Source organism: Aegilops tauschii, chromosome 7 (assembly GCF_002575655.3).
Source record: "Aegilops tauschii subsp. strangulata cultivar AL8/78 chromosome 7, Aet v6.0, whole genome shotgun sequence".
Lineage (NCBI taxonomy): Eukaryota > Viridiplantae > Streptophyta > Magnoliopsida > Poales > Poaceae > Aegilops > Aegilops tauschii.
In genome coordinates this window covers 308,006,732-308,029,892 of record NC_053041.3, presented here as the reverse complement: position 1 = coordinate 308,029,892, position 23,161 = coordinate 308,006,732, and the positions used below count along the sequence as shown (strand labels likewise).

General features: G+C 51.7%; 1 long non-coding RNA gene across 1 annotated transcript; it reads right to left on the bottom strand.

Annotated features, from left to right (window-relative positions):
* Window positions 1-19,036: 19,036 nt before the first annotated feature.
* Window positions 19,037-22,332, bottom strand: LOC141026515 (uncharacterized). Its single transcript, XR_012188731.1, has 3 exons — window positions 21,369-22,332; window positions 20,545-20,633; window positions 19,037-19,290 (listed from the first exon to the last, which is right to left on the bottom strand). It is a non-coding gene; the product is annotated as an uncharacterized lncRNA (long non-coding RNA).
* Window positions 22,333-23,161: the final 829 nt, after the last annotated feature.

Here is a 23,161-nt window from a genome sequence, read left to right as displayed (position 1 = left end):
TGTTACCGCTTTTGCTCAGCCCCTCTTATAGCGTTGCTAGTTGCAGGTGAAGATGAAGTTTGTTCCATGTTGGAACATGGATATGTTGGGATATCACAATATCTCTTATTTAATTAATGCATCTATATACTTGGAAAAGGGTGGAAGGCTCGGCCTTATGCCTGGTGTTTTGTTCCACTCTTGCCGCCCTAGTTTCCATCATACCGGTGTTATGTTCCTTGATTTTGCATTCCTTACGCGGTTGGGTGATTTATGGGACCCCCTTGACAGTTCGCTTTGAATAAAACTCCTCCAGCAAGGCCCAACCTTGGTTTTAACATTTGCCACCTAAGCCTTTTTCCCTTGGGTTCTGCAGACTCAAGGGTCATCTTTATTTTAAACCCCCGGGCCAGTGCTCCTTCGAGTGTTGGTCCAACCTGTCAGCCGCCGGTGGCCACCAGGGGCAACTCTGGGCTCGCCTATCGGAAGTTTGGACAATCCGATGTGCCCTGAGAACGAGATATGTGCAGCTCCTATCAGGATTTGTCGGCACATTCGGGCGGCTTTGTTGGTCTTGTTTTACCATTGTCGAAATGTCTTGTAAACCGGGATTCCAAGACTGATCGGGTCTTCCCGGGAGAAGGAATATCCTTCGTTGACCGTGAGAGCTTATAATGGGCTAAGTTGGGACACCCCTGCAAGGTATAAACTTTCGAGAGCCGTGCCCGCGGTTATGTGGTAGATGGGAATTTGTTAATATCCGGTTGTAGAGAACTTGACACTTGACTTAATTAAAATACATCAACCGCGTGTGTAGCCGTGATGGTCTCTTTTCGGCGGAGTCCGGGAAGAGAACACGGCTTTTGGGTTATGTTTGACGTAAGTAGGAGTTCAGGATCACTTCTTGATCATTACTAGTTGACGATCGTTCCGTTGCTCCTCTTCTCGCTCTTATTTGCGTATGTTAGCCACCATATATGCTAGTGCTTGCTGCAGCTCCAATACTTGGCGCGGCGAAGGAGGAGCGGATCCGGGCGTGGGGAGCTCGTTCCCGGCGGCAGAGAGGGAGATCCGGCGGGAGAGCTCGAACGGTGGCGGCGGGGTCCCTGTGATCCACGGGAAAGAGACCATGAGAGGGGGAGAAGAAACGAGATGGGGAAAAGGAAGGAGAGGGAAGGGCGCGGGACGGCGGAGCACTGGACTAGTCGACGGGGGTCGGCAAGGGCGGCGTCGTGCTCGAGGACGAGCTCGGGCGTGGAGCGGAACCATGGAAGGAGGGGGCTTGCGGGAGTTGCAGGGAGCACCTCCTGGACGTTGGATCTCTATCCAAGGGTCCAGATGGATGGATCTGGAGGTTGGGTGGTGGCTGGACGAGGAGGAAGGTTGGTGGCTGTGGTTGGCTCGATGTGGACTCCGAGGAGGATTTGGATAGGGGTGGCGGCGGACGACGGGGAAGATGGGACAGCTCCCCTAGATTTTAGGGTTTGGTCTCAAATGGATTAAGGTTTGACTATATGTAGGGAAAAGAGAGGGGGTTTGGATCATCCGATCGAAATCGGATGTTCGAGATAAAATAGGCTAGGGAGTTCAAATAAGAAACCGGAGATGTTTTATAGATGTTTGGGGATGATCCGGACACATCGATAACGACAGCTCGGGTCGGGTTCGGAGAAGTTTCGGACGCGCACGCGAGGGGTTTGAGCACTGAGAAAAGAGATTAAGCGGCCAAACAAGAGGGACTCGAAAAACCCGGTTGGTCTCGGAACGGACAACAGAGAGACGCGACAACTACGAACGAACTAAGAGTTTTAAGAAAACATGCGGATGCAATGCGGATGATGCAATGATGAATGCAACAAATAAAATAAAACACACGGCGACAACGAAGAACATTGAAGGCTTCTGGAGCGTCGGTCTCGGGGCGTTACACGCAGTGTCGTCTGGCCCGGCAAGTTCAAGCCGGACCTGCCTCCGCACTACGACGGCACCCCCGACCCCACAGAGTTCCTACAGCTCTATGAGCTAAGTATCGAGGCGGCCAATGACGGCGAGAAGGTCATGGCGAATTGGTTCCCTATGGCCCTCAAGGATGGCGCGCACTCGTGGCTCCTGAACCTGCCTGCGGGATCGATCTCCTCCTAGGGCGAGATGCACGAGCATTTCGTCGCCAACTTCCAGGGCACTCGCGACCGCCCGCCAGCCGCGGGTGACTTGCTGCGCATCAAGCAGCAGCCAGGGGAAACCCTGCAGAAGTACATCCAACGCTTCAACAATGTCCGCCTCAAGATCCCCAAGGTGACGGACGAAGCAATCATCTCCGCGTTCTTCGATGGCGTCCGCGACGTCAAGATGAAGGAGGAGCTCGCCATCCACGAGGAGCTATGCACGGCCCTGGAAATGTTTAACATGGCGACCAAGTGCGCGAGAGCTGAGGAGGGGCGCCTTTCCCTCCTCGAGCTCCCAGCTACCGACTAGGAGGACAAGAAGGCCAAGATCAAGGATGTGAAGCGCAAGGGGGTTGCCGTGCTTACGGAAGAGCCAAAGATGAAGCGCGACGGCGACCACCCCGAGTCGTCCAAGACCAACTGTGACAGCCTGGTTTTTGCCCTCTCTTCTTTTCCTGATTTTATTTGGTTTTGATTTGAATTTGGAGTTTTGAATCTCTTCAGTTGGACTTAAACACTTGGGCACCAACTTGACTTTCACCCAAGTGACTCATTTCTCTCTCTAGCCATCATTTCTTCTCTGTTCAACCTCAAAATAATATTATGAATATATTTCTTAAATGGAGAATATTCATTTTTCCCCTCTAAAACCCTAACCAGCCACTTGTGCTCCAAAGCAACCCCAATTTTTCTTGCCCACAAAAATCTGGGAAAATTCCCAAATATTCTTTGAACCCTAGGACACCTTCCTGAGCAAAAATATTGCATCACTTTTTGGAATATTTTTGGTACAGAAAATATTTTCTGTTCTGGACTGAAATGGTAGTTTCTACAGCAACTACCATTTTACTTGCTCCAATGCTGCTGAATTTTCTTGTGCATCACTACTCTCCTAGATGATTGCTAACCTCCAAAGCTCAGCTCCCAACTCTTAGTATTTTGACCACAGTAAGCTCTCAAACTTACTGTCGAGAAACTTACCTTGTAGTGAAACTCCATCTTACTGCACCTGAGCTCGACTCCAAGCATTGGCTCTACCCAAAATACTAAGGACTACACGCCAGACATGAAATTAGGGCCAGTCGTGGCTCTATGCCGAAGTTCATGCGGTGACCACGCGTGTGCACGGTGCCAACCTGCTTGTCGCCATGCTCTGGGTGCCGCCGAGCGCCCTGTTCGGTGCATGCTCGCTTCCCCGCCTGCCGCACCTCGCCAAACCTCGCCACCATCCCCGTCTCTACTCACTTGACTCTCTCCTAGCGCTCGCTGATGCCGGAGCACGCTGCAACGAGCACGGGTGCGGTCCGGCCAACCCAACAGTGCGCCGCGCACTATGTTCGTCGCCACCCTCTCGCTCCTGTGCTCGTCTCCGCCCGCCCACAGTGCTTGCGTGAGCTGCGCCGCCTTCCCCCTCGCTCACTGACGCCGTTCGTCGCCGGGCGCCGTGTCCAGGTGTCCTCCGGCGGAGCCCGAACCCCTCACCTCGCTCGGCTATAAATACAGCCCTCCCCAGCCCTCTCGAGCATCACCAAGCCCTCTCGCGCACTCCACAAACTAGTAGGAAGCCGTAGCCCAGCCGGGCAGGCGTCGGGCCACCGTCCCCGAGCTCGAGCTCGCCGGTGATCCCCTCGGGTTGTCCCCGCAGCTCTAGCCCTTCCCAAGCTCGGGCCACTCTTCCAGAGCCTTTGTCGTGTGTTAGTGGTACTGTCCGACCCGGTTGGGGCCACTGGTGCAGCCTCTGGTCGCCGTCATCTCCAACTCCGGCGACCTTCGCCCTCTGTCACCGCTAGAGAGGCCCGTTCTGACGCCGTCCGACCACCCCTAGCTAATCTACGGGTACGGGTAGGTGCGCCTTCATCTTCTCTTTCGATCCATCCCTTTAGCTTGGGCCAAGACGCCCTCCTCGCCGGCGTGAGCTCCGGAGAAGCTCCGCCAAGCGATATTTCGCTCTCACCTGACTAGCAGGGCCCGCTAGTCAGCCACTCTAGCCGCGCCCGAAGCGGTACGAGTGGAGGCGCCCCGCGGGTTGATGCCTTCGACGTCACCCCCCCAGTTCTTGTGACCGTTATACAAGAAGTATTATCGGATCCCTTCGTCAGAATTAGTGGAGCTAAAGAAACAGCTTGATGAGATGCTCCAGAAAGGGTATATCCGTCCCAGCTCTTCACCATGGGGATCACCTGCTATATTCGTGGATAAGAAAGATGGTAGTCTCCGTATGTGTGTGGATTACCGTCAGCTGAATGATGTCACCATCAAAAACAAATATCCACCGCCCAGGATCGATGACTTATTTGATCAACTCAGTGGGGCAAAGGTATTCTCCAAAATTGACTTAAGGACAGGGTACCACCAACTCAAAATTAAAAAGGAGGATATTCCTAAGACCGCGTTCACTACCCGGTACGGTCTTTATGAATATACCGTTATGTCCTTCGGCCTCACCAATGCCCCTGCTTTCTTCATGCATATGATGAACAAGGTGTTCATGGACTTCCTAGATAAATTTGTGGTGGTCTTCATCGATGACATTCTCATATACTCAAAAGGTGAAGAAGAGCACAAAGGACACCTCAGAGCTATACTGCAACGACTCTGCGACCATCAGCTGTACGCCAAATTCAGTAAATGCGAGTTCTGCATCAAGCGAGTTGGATTTCTTGGGCATGTGCTGTCCGCAGAAGGCATAGCCGTGGACCCGAGCAAAGTAAAGGACGTGCTCGATTGGTTGGCACCCACAACAGTACCCAATTCCAGAGTTTCCTTGGATTAGCTGGATACTACTGTCGTTTCATTGAAGGTTTCTCAAAGATTGCCAAACCAATGACGGAATTTCTCAAGAAAGATAAGAAGTTTGAATGGACTGAGGACTGTGAGAAAAATTTCAATGAGCTAAAAATCCGGCTGACAACAACACCTATGTTGACTCTTCCAGACATCTACCGCGGCTTTGATGTGTATTGTGACGCTTCCAGACAGGGCCTTGGATGCGTACTTATGCAAGATGGCAAGGTGGTAGCATATGCATCGTGACAGCTACGACCCCACGAAGGAAACTATCATACTCATGATCTAGAGTTAGCCGCGGTGGTTCATGCTCAAAAAATTTGGAGGCACTACCTCATTGGGAAGAGGTGCCAAATATTTACTGACCACAAAAGTCTCAAGTACATATTTACTCAGCCAGATTTAAATCTCCGCCAACGAAGATGGCTTGAGTTAGTCAAGGACTATGATCTTGGAATTAATTACCACCCGGGTAAGGCCAACATGGTTGCCGATGCACTCAGCCGAAAGCCTGTCAGCCTGAATATATTAATGGAATCCTTGCCTCCTGAACTTCAAGAAGAGATTGCTCAGCTCAACCTGGTCATAGTTGGTGCTGGTCTTGCTAATATTATTGAAGTTACTCCTACCCTCGAGGAAGAGATCCGCAAGGCCCAGCCACATGACACAGTCCTACAGAAACATGCCAGGAGTATGTTAGCAGGACAGACCTCAGATTTTTCTAAGGATCAACAAGGTACACTGCGATTCCGTGGAAGGATTTGTGTACCCAGGCAAGAATATTTAAGGAAGAGAATACTGTCAGAAGTACATGAATCTTCATATTCTATTCACCCCGGAGGTACTAAAATGTACGAAGACCTTCGACAAATATTCTAGTGGGATGGAATGAAGAAGGACATTGCCTCCTTTGTGGCCTGTTGCGACATATGCAACAAAGTGAAGGCAGAACACCAGAAACCAGCCGGACTCCTCCAACCATTGCTTGTTCCACAATGGAAGTGGGATGATGTTTGCATGGATTTTGTCACAGGGCTACCAAAGACTCAGCGAGGCAATGACGCAGTATGGGTCATAGTGGACACCTTAACCAAGGTAGCTCACTTTAGCCCCATCAAAACCACATACCGATCCGATCAGCTCACACAACTGTATGTGTCCAGAATAGTCAGTCTGCATGGAGTACCACGAACAATCACTTCCGACCGGGGGTCACTTTTTACCTCCACTTTCTGGTCACATCTCCACCAAGCCTTGGGGACATCACTAAAATATAGTAGCGCTTATCATCCTCAGAACGATGGACAGACTGAGCATGTAAACCAAATACTCGAATATATGCTTCGGGCATGTGCCTTGGCCCAAGGACCTAAATGGGAAGACTGTCTGCCGTATGCCGAGTTCTCCTACAACAACAGTTTCCAGACCAGTCTAAAGATGTCACCCTATGAGGCTTTGTATGGCCGTAAGTGCCGCACTCCGTTGAATTGGTCTCAAACTGGAGATAGCCGTATTTTCGGAACGGATCTCATGATGGAAGCTGAAAAGCAAGCCAAGGAAATCCGAGACAGATTGCAATTGGCTAAATCTCGACAGAAGAGTTATTATGATGCAAAGCACCGACAGATCGGTTTTGAACCCGGAGAACATGTATACCTGCGAGTCACTCCTGTGAAAGGAGTCAAGAGATTCCAAACTCGCGGAAAATTGGCACCCAGGTTTATTGGTCCATTCCTAGTTATGTCCAGGGTGGGTACTGTTGCATATTAGTTGGAACTGCCCCCAGAATTGTCAGAAGTGCACAATGTGTTCCATGTCTCACAGTTGAGGCGATGTATATCGCCGCCCGAGAAAAAGACTGCTATGACAGAAATAGAGTTGGCTAAGGATTTAACATATGAAGAGAGACCGTTCAGAATTTTGGATGTGATGGAAAGGGTCACTCGTAGTAAAACAAGAAAGTTTTACAAGGTTCAGTGGGGGCATCACACACAGGCAGAAGCCACTTGGGAACGAGAAGAATTTCTAAAGGCACATTATCCAGAATTGTTTTCCCGAGCAACCGAATCTCGAGGACGAGATTCATCCTAAGTGGGGGAGGTTTGTGATAGCCTGGTTTTTGCCCTCTCTTCTTTTTCTGATTTTATTTGGTTTTGATTTGAATTTGGAGTTTTGAATCTCTTCAGTTGGACTTAAACACTTGGGCACCACCTTGACTTTCACCCAAGTGACTCATTTCTCTCAGTAGCCACCATTTCTTCTCTGTTCAACCTCAAAATAATATTATGAATATTTTTCTTAAATGGAAAATATTCATTTTCCCCTCTAAAACCCTAACCAGCCACTTGTGTTCCAAAGCAACCCCAATTTTTCCTGCCCACAAAAATCTGGGAAAATTCCCAAATATTCTTTGAACCCTAGGACACCTTCCTGCGCAAAAATATTGCATCACTTTTTGGAATATTTTTTCTACAGAAAATATTTTATGTTCTTGACAGAAATGGTAGTTTCTACAGCAACTACCATTTTACTTGCTCCAATGCTGCTGAATTTTCTTGTGCATCACGACCCTCCTAGATGATTGCTAACCTCCAAAGCTCAACTCCCAACTCTTAGTATTTTGACCATAGTAAGCTCTCAAAGTTACTGTCCAGAAACTTACCATGTAGTGAAACTCCATCTTACTGCACCTGAGCTCGACTCCATGCATTGGCTCTACCCAAAACACTAAGGACTACACGCCAGACATGAAATTAGGGCCAGCCGTGGCTCTATGCCGAAGTTCACGTGGTGACCACGCGTGTGCACGGTGCGAACCTGCTTGTCGCCGCGCTCTGAGTGCCGCCGAGCGCTCTGTTCGGTGCGTGCTCGCTTCCCCGCCTGCCACACCTCGCCACCATCCCCGTCTCTACTCACTTAACTCTCTCCTGGTGCTCGCCGACGCCGGAGCTCGCCGCAGCGAGCGCAGGCGCGGTCCGGCCAACCCAACAGTGCGCCGCGCACTGTGTTCGTCGCCACCCCCTCGCTCCTGTGCTCGTCTCCGCCCGCCCATAGTGCTCGAGTGAGCTGCGTCGCCTTCCCCCTCGCTCACTGACGCCGTTCGTCGCTGGGCGCCGTGTCCAGGTGTCCTCCGGCGGAGCCCGAACCCCTCACCTCGCTCTACTATAAATACAGCCCTCCCCAGCCCTCTCGAGCATCACCAAGCCTTCTCGCACACTCCACAGACCAGTAGGAAGCCGCAGCCCGGCCGGGTAGGCCTCGGGCCGCCGTCACCGAGCTCGAGCTCGCCGGCGATCCCATCGGGTCGTCCCCGCAACTCCAGCCCTTTCCAAGCTCGGGCCACTCTTCCAGAGCCTCTGCCGTGTGTTAGTGGTGTCGTCCGACCCGGTTGGGGCCACTGGTGCAGCCTCTGGTCGCCGTCATCTCCAACTCCGGCAACCTCCGGCCCCTGTCGCCACTAGAGAGGCTCGTTCCGACGCCGTCCGACCACCCCTAGCTAATCTACGGGTACGGGCAGGTGCGCCTTCGTCTTCTCTTTTGATCCATCCCTTTAGCTCGGGCCAAGACGCGCTCCTCGCCGGCGTGAGCTCCGGCGAAGCTCCGCCATGCTCTGTTTCCCTCTCCCCCTCCCTCTCACCTGACTAGCGGGGCCCGCTAGTCAACCACTCTGGCCGCGCCCGAAGCGGTACGAGTGGAGGCGCCCCGCGGGTTGACGCCTTCGACGTCACCCCCCCAGTTCTGTTTTTTTATTTAATTCAAATTCAAATTATTCAGAGAGCTTCAAACAATCACAACTTTTTAACCATAAGTCCAAATGAATTGATTCTTTTTGCATTGTGTTCTTAATGAAAAGATCCAGCAGCTCACCAAAACTGAGATTTTTCTATGATGTCTAGATTTTCTGGTGAATTTTAGAGTGGTTCTTGATATTTTCTTTTTGTATTTATAATTGTTTTCAGAAGATGAAGCTTGTCTTGAGGATCACCAGGAGGAGTGTGAACCTCATCTGCACTAAGGCAAGCTAAAGGAACATTTTCGTGGTGTCATTGCAATAATTGTGATTTTTCAACTTGAAAAAATGATTTAATACATGCATTTAAATCACTAAAATATATATATATATTCTGTTGGATGCTTGTTTAAGTTGAAATGGTTAGGTTACAGAAGTGTAAAACTAACTAAGCTAGTTTAAGACATTAGAAGTAATATTTGCTTATGAAGAAGTAATTTGTTTATGAAAAAGAATTAGTTGGCTTAATATTTTCTTGAGTAAGGAAAGAATTTTGCTAAGATATTGTCATGGTTAATTTGCTAAGTAAACATAACCAGAGAGGTGTTATGAGTTATTGATATCTATGCTTAGTACTTGATGAGGTTGACCCAGTTATTTCCGATGATGTGTGGTGCATATTTTGTTAGTGTTGCATTCTCATGGCATATCATGACACCGATTACTTTCACTTTAAGTTGAACGTGACATTAACTCAACTTGAACATATCGTTGATCGGGTCATGGTGCCACTGAATCGAGTTTTCCCCCAGTGCAACCACATTTGCCTTTGTGGGAAGGCCTTTATTCGGTCCGTTGTCATGCCTCTGGTCGGTGCCTCCAACGAGGGAAGGTTATGGGCGTGCGTTACCCTGGCCCGATAAGCAGACATAACCTTGTGTGCCCGTTGTTGTTATGGTACCTTATCCCCGTTTGGGACGGTTTATGTTTTGCCATGACGATGGCCGTTGGTGTCTTTGGTAGGCACGGGGCCACCTAGGACTTAGCCCAGTGGGGAGTGAGTCGGAGTGGCCGGGAGAGTGTCATGGCAATGGAGGGGTTCTGTCGGAATGCCGTTGGTCCACCCAAATGGGAGTGCGAGGCCGTGGGTTCCATGGTGTGGGTACCGTGCGCTACCTCTGCAGAGTGTATTAAATCTATCGATAGCCGAGTCCACGGTTACGGACACACTCGAAATTAGGTCACACCATGGGTCAACATTTAAATAAATTTTGCACACTAAGATAATAACTTTGCACTGTTGGAAGGGATGGTTGAGAAATCATCTTGAAGTTGGAGGCCAAGTTTTTTGTCAGATTGTGATCCAAGTAAGATCACCGTTTGGTTACGAGGTAACCCGATTAAAGACCAAGATGTTGGTCCGTTTGTGATCAAAGAGAGATCACCATTTGGTAAGCAAGTCCGAGAGACTTAAGGCACGAGATTATGAGCACTGCATCCCTAGTATGATTTTGCATTAATGAGTTAATTGGTTAATTATCATGATATTGTTTGTCATTATGTTTATGCTTGTTGTGAGCTTGCAAGTACATTCAATGTACTGACCTGGCGTGTCATGCCAGCTTTCAGGAAAGTCTCGTTGGAAAGGAGTGCTGTCCGAGTCTAGATCGTGTCCACATCGGTGTCCCTGTGCTATGGAGTTCCGCTTCGTCGCCGTTCCGCTGCCGCGTAGTTGTCACGATCGAGGCCCCTTTATGTTCACTAAATAATGTACATATTGTTCACCCGCACCTTGTGTGCCGCTTGGCCTTGCAACTCGTTGTAATATGAACCATGTTCCGCTAGTATCAATAAAGCGGTTGCTTTCTGTACCAAGATGTTGTGTGTTGCCAGAAGACATGGTCTCTGGGCTGGCAATACAAGGTAAACCGGTTGCTCTGAGCCGGGGTGCCACACCAACCGCCCGTTCTGCGCCTTCCACAATGTTCACAGCCACAACACCAGCGACTGTCAGGAGCTCAGGGCCATTCGTGATGGACGCTTCGGTCGACGCCCTGAGCACAACGACCGGGGCTACGACCGGGAGGAGGACGAAGTGGGGGACGCTAGGACGACCGCGGCCCTCACCAAGAATGGCGCGACCGGCATCGTGAGGACCACTGGCAGGACCAGCCTCACGAGGGCGCCTGGAGAGACCAGCCTCGTGAGGACCGCCCTCAGGGCAACACCGGGCTCCCTCCACTGCCGCCACCGCCAAGGAGGAACGACGACCATCACCAGGGCGAGGGGGCTGGGGGCTTCCAAGAGCCTCGTGCCATCGCATGCATCTTGGGTGGCGCACAAGCCCCAGCCTCTCAGCGTATCTTCAAGCAGTTTGCTCGAGCGGTGAACGCGGCCATTCCCAGGCTCGAAGCCACGCGCCCACTCAGGTGGTCCAAATGCGCCATCACCTTCAGCTCATCAGAGCAGCTCAAGTGCGTGGCAACAGCTGGCGCCCTCCCGATGCTCTGCTCACCCGTCATCAGCAACGTCCAAGTCACCAAGACCCTCATCGACGGCGGCACAGGGATCAATGTCCTATTCGTCGAGACATTCGACAGTCTTCAAGTGCCATACGATCAACTGCAGCCTACCAAGCCCTTCTCAGGAGTGACCGATGGCTCCACCACCCCAATAGGGCGGGTCCGCCTCCCTGTCACCTTCGGCCAGCGTGACAACTACCGCACCGAACTCATCGACTTCGACGTCGCCCACATCCGCCTGCCGTACAACGCCATCCTTGGGTATCCAGCCTTGGCCAAGTTTATGGCAGTGAACCACCACGCTACAACGTCCTCAAGATGCCTGGTAGTGGCGGCATCATCACGGTTCCATGTGAAGAAAGAGATGTGGTGTGCTCCCTTGCGCGCGCCTACCAGGCTGCGGCATTCGAAAACCCCGACAACGAAGACATCATGTACCCTCCTGAGGCCATTCCCAAGAAGAAGAAGAAGTTGTTCCACCCAGGACCTCATGAGAATGGCGTTTCCAGCGGCACCATCTCAGGATCTGCGCCTGCTGCCTGGGCGCCTCCCTCCCTCGCATAGGAAGGCGCGCCCAGCGCCCTCCTCAGGCTGGGATCGGGGGCTCTCTTCTGGAGGGCCTCAGACCTAGCCAACGTCACGAGGGAGGCGCTCAGGCACCACGTGGAGGCGTGCTTCGCTGCACGTTTCCCTCAATAGGGCACGAGGCGTGGAGCGCCTAGTGCTTGGGAGTTCATCACCAAGGCGATCCAGGAGCTTCAAGAAGCAAGGACCATACGCAGCGACCGCCGCCCACCACCCGGTGCAGCTCCCCATCCTGACAATGACGGCGGGCTGCGCGTCTACATCGATATTCCAGGGCTCAACAGGGTCGCATCTCAGGGACGTTTCTGGCCTTCGCGCATTGGACGGTGCGTGGGTCCACCTCACAACTATGGTCGCATGCCATTCGACTTGCCGAACCCGACTGTCACCTTCCAGCGCCATCTGCGGAGCATCCTAGCGGCTCAGGAGGCCAGACATCACGCCATCCTGGAGGAGATCATGACGGTTCTCCAGGAGCCACCAGGGTCCGCGGAGCCTCCCGAGGCTCAGGACCCTGGTAGCTCGTGAGGAACAACTCTTCGGCATGCATCTTCGGCTACTCCAACGTCGATTCGGCTACGGTATCAGGTGACTCTTTCCAGTTCATTCAGTTGGGGGCGCCCCTCGGGCAACATTATCCCCAAGTCGCACGGGTCTGTCCCTGCAACGTGTATCCTTTTGCATCTTTAGCTTATTCTGCTGGGAGCGCCCCTCGGGCTGCATCTTCCCCAAGCCGGTCGGGTCCGTCCCAGTGGCATATATCGTTCTTGCATCTATCTGAGCTAACCTGCCTCTTTGCTTAAGTCATTTCACGGTTGTCACCTGCTTGATTGTTACCCATCACGGCCACCCGCGTTGCCGATCGGCCTCCTGCTCATCCCGCAACGAGGGCTACTCATGCTGGCACGGCGCTTGTGCTCGGGTCCATCCCCGCAACACTGACAAATCTAAGCGGTCGAGCTCTGGCTCGCGGCACGCCCCGCGCACGTCACCTCACCAGGCCCTTAGTGCCATCATCTTCTTGCGGAACGACCAACAGCACACCGGCAAGTGCGGTGGAGACCCGCATTTCTCCCTCGCGCTAACCTGCAGGAACCTTTGGAGGCTGGTGACGGGCGGCACCGCAGGCTCCTTATTTTTTCACGCAATTCGCTTGCGCGTTAAAGGGGGGCTCCTGAGCATCGCGACTCAGGAGATCTTACTGGCTCTCCAGCCCTCACCCCTTGGCCTTGACCATGGCATCGCGACCTGGCATACCAGCGGCGGCTGAGCTCGCTTAGGGGCCAGGACCCGAGGACGTAGAGGACACAGAAGAGCGTGAAGAAGAGGGGGAGGCTCACCTGGGCCTAACCCGGCTACGCCATGGCTATTGGCGCGCGAATCTGGCGCTGCACAAGGGATCGACTCAGGATCGCTAAGATAAGTCTCGCACTCGAATCGGCCAAGCGCTGCGACAGCACAGGATTCCCATCTCTTGCAGCCTTGCCACGGCGATGCCACCTTCCTTTCCTAGCTTCAGGTAGTTGCTTGCACGCTAAAGGGGACCTCTTGAGCATCGTGCCTCAGGAGCTCTTACTGGAACACGGGCCGCTCACCTCCAGGCCTTGACCATGGCATCGCGACGTGGCATACTAGCAACGGCCGCAGCCTGCCTGGGGACCGGGACCTGTGGGCGTAGAGCACCAAGCTACCGCGAGGTTGGAAAGGGGGGACTGAGCCGAAGCAAGACACACAATCGTAAATCTTCTTAATAAGGATAATATTAACAAAATACACTACAGATCCTTTACACGCCCCCACAGGGTTCATCTCGACTCCTCGCGGGGAACGAAAGAAGAAGGTTTCTAGGAGCCTTATCTACAAGCATCACTGCCGGCGCCATCATCAACAGTGGGCCACCGAGGGCCGGCGCCAACCCCATCGAGATCAACGGCGGCGACGGGTGGGCGCCGCTTCTACGCTCCGGGCACGGCGAGAGCTCGGGGGCACGTAGCTGTCGTCGCTCGTCTCCGGAGTCTCGTAGGGCTTGGGAGAGTCGTTGGACTCCCAAGCGCCGTCGCTGTTGTCGGTGGAGCTGCCAACGAAGCCAGTGGCGGGCCCGGCTCCTGCCGCTGCACCGTCCCGACGGCCCTTCCAGGGCAGCACGCCAGGCGGCGGCCTTCCCCGTCGAAGGCCTTGAAGAACATCGTGGAGGCGCCGTCGTATTCGAAGTGGATGGCGAGGGCACCCTCCGTGCGGCAAGCTCGGGCGACCTCGCCCCATCCGCGGGTCATGAAGATCTTGCCCGGGGAGACGACCTCAACCTCCACCCATGTTGCCTGAGCGTCACACTCGGCGTGCTGCAGCTACAGCTCGAGTGGCCCCCTCGGCAGCATCTCGGCGGAGAAGAACTGCGGGAAGCGGATCCAAGAGCGTGGTGGCATCGCCGCCCACACCACAAGCTCACGAGAAGAGCCCTCGGCGTGGGTTCCCGGGGCGGCAACGTGCACCGCCGCGGCACGGCCACCGCGGCCACGGCGTGGTCGGCGCCGGTTGTCGCCTCCTCCTCCGGAGCCCTCTGCCTGGGCGTACAGAGGCAGCGGATAGCCGGGGGGAGGCTGTTCATGCCAAGGCCTTGTCACCTCCTGCCTCACGACGACATCGCGGGAGCGGGCCAGCCTCTTCTTCGGCGGGAGTGGCACCGGCTCTTCGCGGGGGGCTTTCCCCTTTTCAGCGGCAGAGAACCTCCGTATCGGCACCATGAGTGTCGTGGCAAGAACGAAGAAGAAGCAGGTGGAATGGAGGAAGAGATGAGCGACGGGGGCTCTGCCCCTCTCCTCATTTATAGCCACAGGGAGGCCAACCGCCGGCCTCCACGATCGCAGGTAATGATGGTTTTTCTACATGCAGCAGGGACTCATCAAGTCGGGCAGTTGCCGAGGCAGCGTGGGGAAGCGGAGACGCCAACTTCCTGTTGATTGCCACGTGTCAATCAAGGCCACGGGCTATTGGGGCCCGCGGCGCTCCGCACCTGACCTTTGGCTTCGCCTCGAAGCCAAGTCTGAGCGCGCCTTGGGCCCGGGGGCTACTGTTGGCGTCCTGGGAATGGGGGTAGCCAGACTTTCCTGCCTGTGGCCCAGGGCATAGCTCCACCAGCGGCCTGGTACGGCCCATCTTCATCAACAACCACTCAAGACCCTCGCAAGGGGCCAAGCCTCGCGAGGCGGACGACACAAGACCCCCTCAGGGGCGGCCTCCCTAGGCTGGCTCCCGAGGAGCGAAGATATCTATGCAAGGGGCACCTCGCGAGGCTCGCGTGACGTGAGCCATGCGACCAAGGCCAGGCGGGCGCCAGTGGGCACAGTGTACTGGTTGCCTCTTTGGTGCTAAACGGGCAAGCGCAGGTGACGAGTCCCGAGGCATCAGGCAAAGGTTTCCATATTGGTGCAACGAGACCGAGACCAGCAGGACGGCAGGACAGAGGTCATCACGGAGCCCACGACGGCGTCACCACCAGAGTCTTTGCAGGCGAAGACCACCTTTTGTCGGGATAACTTGTACTAGTTGTGCCCCTTCAAATTGGCCATTGCGGGATCACTTCCCGCCTAATATTTGGGAAGAGGACCCGGGCCTCTATAAATAGGACTAGCCACCACCCAGTGGGCATCTCATCTTGGACCGGATCCATTCCACCAAGGCTAGCTCATAGGCTCCCCGAGCTCAAGAACACCTCTCCTCGGGAGGTTGTTCTTCCCTTGTACTTGTTCATCCTCAGCATACAAGGCAATCCACCACACCACACTGGAGTAGGGTATTACACCACAACAGTGGCCCGAACCAGTATAAACCCTTGTGTCACTTATTCTTTGGGTTCGGCGAGTTAGGCATTGGGATCATTGCGAGAGCGAGCTAGAGAGAGAGATCTTCATGCGCACCCCAGTGTTCGAACCTCAAGGGTTTGCCGGAACCCATAATCCGACAAGTACTTTGATGTAAGAACATGGTGTGATAGACATATACTGTATGTTCTAGAAACAGGAACACGTGTCTTATTCACAAGTATAATGTGTAAATTAAGCAGATGGAATTCAACAAAATTAGAAGCAATAGAAGCTATACATCATACATAACATGCAACCGCATATAACAGTGCCAAGTTAGAGGGAGCACCTGTGATGGTGCATTAGGGAAGACGTGCTCATCATCAACACAGCTACATTGAGTGTCTATGCATGTGTTTTCCTGCAAATCTTCTTGGGGTGGTGGAGTAGAATCTGCAGAGGCCCTCCGTTCGGAAGGAGCACCTTTATCCACTGCCTTGCTAATTTCCTTCTGCTTTATTGATTTTGAATTGTCAAGTAAAACCGACAAGAAAAAGCAATAAAATTCACTCTTCAGAACTCATTCATGCATGATATTGACAATCACTACTTTTATGTAAGGCAAACACATGATACCATGATGGAATATGTACGAAAAACAGGACATCATGGCATATTCACAACTATTTGTGTAAACTAAGCAGAAGCCATTTCAACAAATAAGAAGAATGCAAGCTAGACACCACATGAAAGATGCAACCAATATGACTCTGCCAAGTTAAAAGCGTCCCAACATAAATGGCGTTTCAACAAATTAGAAGTTGCGCATGCTATAAATCATATGAAAGATGCAACCAATATCACACAGCATACACTAAAGGTGTCTCGTCATATTGATTGATGCGGGATACAAAAATAGTAGTTTTATGTAAGGACATGCTTAATAGACAGATGTACTATGTACTAAAAACAGGAAAGCATGTCACGTTAACAGGTATAATGTATAAACTAAGCAGAATAGCACATGCTATTTGACCAGATTGGAAGAATTACAATCTACACACCATATGCAACATGCAACCACATATGACGCTGCCAAGTTAGAGCAAGAACCTGCGATGGTGGTGTAGGGGAAATGCGGTCATCAACTATAGAGCTACATTCACTATCTTAATCTAGCCTTGCTGATTCTTGAGAATCATGTGGGGAGGCTGACACGGCATTCTTTAAAAGAGGATCTTTTCTCACAGTAACCCACTGGGTGACTGTCTCATCATAAGTGATTGATGTGGGATACACAAGAACATTAGTTTGATGTAAGAACATGGTTAATAGACAGATGTACTAGTATGTACCAAAAACATGAAGGCATATAATATTCGAAAGTATAATGTGTAAGCTAAGCAGATGCAATTTAACCAAATTGGAAGCAATACAAGCTAGACATCCAGCTGGAGTGGGGAGCATGATCATCGAGGACCTAAGAGCCTGGTGGGAGGCGGGCTGCTTCACCACCATCGTGGCTTTTTAGTTGGCTTCCAGGTGATGCCTGTCTGTGCTGGGCTTGTCACTAGCTCGGCCAGTCCACTGACTAGCTATTTGTCTTCTGGTGCTCCCGGGATGGAGGTTCATGTAAAAAATATCTTTCCTTATCTTAATAAAGACCGACTTTGGCCTTTCGAATATAAGATAGACACCATATGCAGCATGCAACCACATATGACATCGCAAAGTTAAAGCAAGCACCTGGGATGGTGGTTCATGGCGAGCGAGATCATCAACTCTAGAGCTAACTTTACCATCTCCATCTGCTGACACTGCACCCTTTATAGCAAAGAAATGTGTCTTGCCTAAGCCCAAAGAAAGCTGGAGCTGCTTCTCTCTTTTATTTTGTGCTTCTATCAACCGGTTGGCAGAGGCTGAAACAACTATGCATAAAAAACAATAGTGAGAGTATGAGTGAAGTGTGTGCAGAACTAGTGCGCTGTAAAAGTAGCAGATAGCAGGTGGCTGAAAAATAAATGACAGGAGACATATGATAGCTATACAACATTACATGGCAAACAAAATTAGATTCTACTCCGCATGATTTCGTAATATATGAGCACAGGGATGGCTGGGAAATGCAGGTACTCCTCCAGCACACCACCACATGTGGTCCTATCAAAATAACAGTCGACTGAAAATAAATAGGCCAGTCAATTTTTTTTATGAACCGTCCGATCTACAAGGAATGGGCAGATGGCCTTCGTCTACCTCCCGCCAGTCACTGTTGACGATCTTCCTCGAACCACCAATGACCACCGGCCCAGACCCCTGCCTCCGCCACCCCGCCCTCCCCTCGACCTCACACCACCGCCGTGCTTGGCAGCGCCCCCCGACCATCCCTTTAAGCCCGGCCGACATCCAAATCGGGCGCCAGCAGCCCCTAGGCCCCACACACCCCTAAGATAAACACCGAGGTGTTGCTTCCCTGGCGTAATAGGTGGACTAGCGCCTGTTATGCTGGGGAATGCTTCCTTTAATTGGCAATCAACTGACCAGGAATTGAAATCCAAGGAGGCGACAAACCTCTAGTTAAGGTGAAATAGTATATGAGGAGAAACCTTGTGCATCCTGAGTTACTAAGAACATCTAATATCAGGAAGAAGGTGTAGGAAGAAGTGGTCAACTAGTGGCTTCTGTGGGATGAATACCGTGCAAGCAGACACGTAAGATTTGCACGAATAATGGAATAGGAGTACCATTTCCGGTTGCTAGTGCTGTGTCCTCATGATATCGCGGCGATGTTCTTCTTTTTATCGGGGGAACCAATGTTTTGGAGGAGGGTGGAGCCTTGGATGAACCCATGGCCAAATTGTTGACTGTGTTGCGGTGGCCGTCTGTTGGCGGAGGGGAAGCAGATCCGAGGTGGCGAAGGACGGCGTAGCAGGAACAACTCTGGTGCGGTGGACGGTGGCGACGTTGGAGCGGCAGCGGTGAGGTGCAGGACGGCATGGTGGAACTGGCTCGGGTATGGCGCACGTCGGCGTCCTGGAGGTAGCTCGGCCTCGACTTCAACTACTAGCAGTGGAGGGCGTTGTGGTTGCGGTTGTGGTGGACAACGACGTCGGGGTATCGGCTCCGGCGTGATGGAGGAGGGCGGCGGTTGATGGGTGGGATGGGGTGGCGGACGGAGGACGCCGGGGTTTCACGGCTGGTGTTGAGGTAGTTTTGGCGCCCACGGAGTACGAATGGGGAATCGGACGGGGGGGAGCTAAGGGGGAACCATGTTTCGGTCTAGGACGCGCTTGTTTTTTTTCAACAGATGGGACGCGCTTGTTTGAAATTTGGGGAAAGTACAAACTTTGCCCCCTCTTAAATTTCGGACCTACTGCGTGTCATGCCCAATATGCGATACTATCCTAAAGAGACTCGAAGGTCCCACCAAGGATAGAACCGCATATTGACATGCTTTTGCGAGGTGGATATCATTACATTGATCCATTACATAAATAGTTGGGGATACATACAAGGCATACGAATGCCGCAAGAATACATCAATACATCATACATAGAACAACATCCGGCTACGGATGAAACACAAACAGAAACTCAAACGACATCCACCCTGCTAGCCCAGGCTGCCGACCAGGAACCTAATCCAAGATCGACGAAGAAGGACTCCAAAACAATTAAACATCGCCCTCACGTCATGACCATCACATTACCTGTACCTGCAACTGTTGTTGTAGTAATCTGTGAGCCACGAGGGCTCAGCAATCCCATTACCATGGGTATCAAGACTAGCAAAGCTTAATGGGTATGGAAAGGATAAGTGGTGAGGTTGGAGCAACGGCTAAGCAAAGTATGATGGCTAACTTACGAGTACAAGAGTAAGATGAGAATCTACGCAAGCGGTCCCAGTCTAGTAATGATCACTAAGTGACCCTGAACTACTTACGTTCAAACATAACCCGACTGTGTTCTCCTCTCGAACTTCCCCGAAAAGAGACAATCACTGCTACGCAACGCGGTTGGTGTATTTTAATTAAGTTTACTTCAAGTCCTCTACAACCGGATATTAACAAATTCCCATCTGCCACATAACCGTGGGCACGGCTTTCGAAAGATTAAACCCTGCAGGGGTGTCCCAACTTAGCCCATGACAAGCTCACGATCCGCGGAGACAATCCTCCATCGCGGGAACCTCCGATCATACTCGGAATCCCGGTGCACAAGACATTTCGACAATGGTAAAACAAGTCCAACAAGACCTTCTGGCGTGCCGACACCCTGATAGTAGCCGCGCGTATCTCGTCTCAGGCCACGACCGGATGAGCACAGCGTACAGCAACTGAGACCCGAGTTTCCCCGGGGGAAGCCACACACGACTCTAGTTTGGACCAGCACCATCAGCACTGCCCCCCTGTATGTAGAAAAGAAACCTCGGGGACGCGACCCCCTATGCTAATTAATTAATTATCAGGTTTAGTTATTATGTTGAGCAAATGGTAAAACAAATGTTGGGCCTTGCTGGAAAAGTTTGATTCAAAGCGAAATGTCGAGAGGGTCCCATACCCCTCATCGTGTTAGGGACGCAAAATCAAGGAACATAACACTGGTATGATGGAAACTAGGGCGGCAAGTGGAACAAAACACCAGGCGTCAGGCCGAGCCTTCCACCCTTTACCAAATATATATGATGCATTAATTAAATAAAAGATATTGTGATATCCCATGATATCCATGAAATCCATGTCCCAACATGGAACAACCTGCAACCGCACCTGCAACTAGCAATGCTATAAGAGGGGCTGAGCAAAGCGGTAACATAGCCAAACAATGGTTTGCTATGAAGTGTGAAAAGGTTAGAGGCTATCATGGCAATTTGGGAGGCTTGATAAACAAGTGGTAGGTAGCGTGACATAGCGATAGCATCGAGACAACTAGCATAGCAATGATAGTAGTGAGATCCAAGGTGACGGTCATCTTGCCTGAAATCCCGCTATGAAGAAGATCGGGTCCTTGAAGAAGACGAACCAACATAGTCGAACGAATCCTCACAATCGCAACGTTACCGGAACTATCCAGAAGAAGCAACACCGGAAAGAAGCAAACAACATGGTAAACAACCATCACATAAACATGGCATGATGCACAATCAAGTATGATGCATGTCCGGTTCAATGATTCATGGCATGGCAAAGTGCAACAAACAATACTACAAAATAAGTGGAGCTCAATATGCAATGAGTTGCATATCGACGGAACCCCACATTCCAAATATTTATTTCTCTCCCATTTATGTACCCAACAATATTAAATGTTGTTAACCATGGCAAGAGGTGAAACATAAGTAAACTAACTATTTAGGCAAGTTTAAATGAGGCTGGAACAACAACAACAATCCGGAAAATCCCCATATGAAATTTAGCAATTTTAATGCAACCAACAATTTTAAACATTTTAAATGTTGTTATCATGATGCGGATGCCATACACAAGTTTTATGCAATATTTATGAAAATGTTGACATGAGCATGATATGAGTCATTCGTCGCCATGGCGGAAGGAAAAAGGGTGCCACAGCAACATATTAGTTCCGATAACTCGATTGAGATACCGATGCAAAAGAGAAGTGTGCGGATGTGCGGAACATGCTAGAAATGGTGGGGTGATCCCGGTTACCGGGTGTCCCACATGACGGTGGCAAGGAAACGAGTGACAACGTGCAACGAACAAGTCGGGCACGGTGCAAACGCGAGCAACTCATACAACACATGCATTCGTTCACGGGCGGTCGTTCTCGACCGTTATACCTTTGAAGTGTGCATTTTGGGGGGAGGGGGGTCGAGTTCGGCGGTAGAGGTACACGTGTCGAAGGGGAAGTAGTTGTTCACAGGGTCGTCGTGGGAAGTAGTCGTTCTTGCGACGGTAGTGGTACACGGTCGTCGTGGAAGTAGTTGTACACATTGTCTTGTCGAATCCACGGCGACGGTAGTGGTTCACTCGACGGTCTTTGGCAACGGCCGCCGTACACGGTTCGTAGACGTTCGGGTGACGCATCCCGGATGTGTAGTCGTACACGCGCGTAGATGAATTTGACGGCTCCCGTGAGTAGTCATACTCGGCGAATCCGCGTAGTTATACATATCTTTGTGTTGTTGCCGACTTTATGAAAAACCCACGACGACGGTAGATGTACACGGTCGGCTTGATGGAGCTTGGCGAAACCAAAACGTTTGGTCTTGGCGTACAGTGGCAGCAGCAGGCATCCCAGGAGTCAACGGGCGCGGTCGTCACTGGACTTGCGAAACAGGGAAGGAGCTGGGGGCTGCAGCGGGAGCGGCTGAAGATGGTTGCGGGTGCGGGTGCTCGCGGAGGACGGGGCGACGCTTGGGGCTCGAGGTGGCGCTGGGAACGGACCCGAAGAGGAGAAGGGAGGGGCGGAGCAGAGCAGCTCGGACGCGGAGGCAGCGCACGCCGGAGTTGATGGCCAGCGCGGCGGCAAGTGAAGGAGGAGTGGGAGAGGAGGTGGCTGTGGTGTGGAGGAGGAGCAGCGACTCGGGGCTGGAGGAAGGCCATGGCAGAGGCGGTCCGGCGAAGTAGGCATGGCTCCGGCGGAGCTGCTCGCTGGCGGCGGTCGGAGGCAGAGGCGGGGGCGATCCAGCGATGGGGTGCAGGAGAGGGAGGCGCGAGGAAGGAGGGGCCGGCGCGGGATCCGGGCAGCAGAGGGAGGAGGGCCATGGAGGAGGCACAGGGGTCCTACCAGCGAGGAGAAGCAGAGGCGGCAAGGCGACGCAAGGGGGCCATGGATCGGGAGGCGCGGGCGTGCGGTCCTCTTCGTCTCTCCTCCTGGCGGCGCGAGGAGGAACGAGAGGATAGAGACGAGGGGGGTGGAGAGGCTGCAAGGTTTGCTAGGGTTAGAATATGAGGGGGGGTCGGCTGGGCCTTGGCCTTGGGTCGTGAAGAAAGATGGGCCGGCCTGGCTGTTGGCCTTTCTACTCTTCTAAAAACCTCTTCCAAAAACAGAAAAACAAAGAAAGAAAAGAGAGAGAAAGAAATGAGTGGACAAGAATTTGGGCATGGGGATGATTTTCCCAGACTCAGAAAAATATGAGGAATTTGACAAAATGGCCTGAGGACTTTTAGAGGAAGTAAAATCCACACGCATTGGATTTAACTCGGCAAGTTTGAATTTTGAAACCCATTCAAATGAGCTCTAAATGGGTTGAAACTATAGGAGGTGACCCTACACAGCAGATGTGATTTATGGGAAGATTTGGAACATTTATGGAGAAGTAAAATTGCAACTCAATTTTACTAAAAAGGCCCCAAAGGAAGAATTGAAGTTGAGTTGGATAATGAAATTTGAAGAACAGAGCAAATGTGTTATGGGTGATTCCAAGCCAATGGAATGGTTTAGTATAGCTCCCTAAGTATTGGGAGGATATGTAATAAAGAGAAATCACCATGTGAATTCCCTCGATTTAAATGGATCGAAGATCCATACGGTTTATTTAGTTGAGCTTTCAAAAGGGGTTGCATGATGGCATGATGCAATGCAAATGATGCAATGATGAAAGCAACGAACAAAACAAATCACACGACG